This window comes from Ochotona princeps, chromosome 7 (assembly GCF_030435755.1).
Source record: "Ochotona princeps isolate mOchPri1 chromosome 7, mOchPri1.hap1, whole genome shotgun sequence".
Classification (NCBI taxonomy): Eukaryota; Metazoa; Chordata; class Mammalia; order Lagomorpha; family Ochotonidae; genus Ochotona; species Ochotona princeps.
The window spans coordinates 56,189,298-56,190,968 of NC_080838.1; positions in this window are offsets into that span (position 1 = coordinate 56,189,298).

Genomic DNA, 1,671 nt, shown 5'->3' on the forward strand with positions numbered 1-1,671 from the left:
ACTGGAAAGAGGTTTTTGGATTTTTTTCTGGTAAGGCTATATTTAGTTTTATTTGTTTATCTTCCTTGTTGCTTAACTGAAATGTGAACATGAGCTAATGTGATTTTTGTTTACCCATCTACAGCTACTAAAGAGAAAACAAAAGCACATTTTTCAATCTTTAATAATCTATATACTGGGAAAGGGCACTTAATTATGCTCTATAAGTGGTAAAGAGCATGCACTGCCATTCTTTGTTCATTGAGATTGTTTTTCATGATTCTGAGAAATCACAGTCAGAAAGGTTAACAATATACAGCAACACTGAAGTTTCTTCTATTCATTGACTTCCTAACAACCAGGGACAAGAATAATATCAATAAAGTATTACTTATTAAATATATTAGGCACAGAAGGATAGCAGGGAAAAAAACAATTTTGTAGCTAAATCCTGAGTTTCTGTGAATTGTTTTTATTCCTGGGCTTATAAGAAGTCCTGTTACATAAAATCAAGAGACGGGACATGTGAAATATTTGTTGGGCGTTCCTTCGTGCTGGTCAGTCTTCCCTCCACTTGTCAAAAGCTGATGCAAAAACTTAAATAAGTAAGTAAACAAATAAAACTAGCACAAACCAGAAAAACTGGAATTTAGAGTATGAAATTTCTCACTTCATCTCTGAGTAATGACAGACATGTGGTCTTTGATGAGCTGGGAATTTAAGAGGTGTTAGTACCTTGGCAACTGTTCCTTTCTCTCTCACACACAACCCACACACTCTCTGGGCAAGTGCCATGTCTAATTTGCTCTACACTGTACCCCATTTACAAAAGAAGAAGGCCCGAAGAACCACTCCACAGGCCATTAAGAGAATAAGACTCTTACCTTCCTGTCCAACTTTCATGTCTTACATCACAGATCCCTGGAGGATGTGAGAGGTCAGGACAATGACCCAATGAATAATGTGGATGTGCTTGATGTGAGAGCTGGAAGGCATGCACTCATCTCATCCAACTCCCATCCAGTCTTTGGGAGATACTGATATTTGCCAGAGGTCAGCTGCATCGTCAAAGCAGAAGCAGACTGCAGGCAGCTGCCCCCTTCCTCCAACACCGTCCCTAGTAAACATGCCCTTGCAGGGCTGTGAGGTGCAGCCAGATCCTGGCACCTCACAGCCTATTCTTCTCTTTAGTCTTCCTATTTGAATCCTGTGCAGGTCATTTTCTTCAAAAAGGGTGAAGAAAACTACTTCTGAATGCCAAGTGATGTATTATCTGCAGACATTCATAACCTCCCTGGGCTAATGATGCCACGGCTTTAGTCTTAGGAAGGCAGCAGTGCTCTGCCTGTTTTCTTCCTCCCAGTTACAGCTCAAGGAATGGAGCCATCTTCTTTCTTCCCTCGGGATTAGACATCATAATTACATCTGAATCGTCCTACAGAAAGCAGAAGTTGTGAGGATCCATTGGCTCACATATATTTTATTTTTCAAAGAAGAAAGATAACAGATCCTTATAGGGAAAGGGTAATGCTTAGCAAATCCGGTTGTAATGTTTACCTTACCCATAGTTTACTTTCTCAATAGGAAAAACAATACAATCCACATTATTAGACTTTCAAACTTGGCAGGGCATTCAGGAATGTTGGTGAGAAAAGCACTGAATGGATTTAATGGGGATGGCTTTCTAATTTC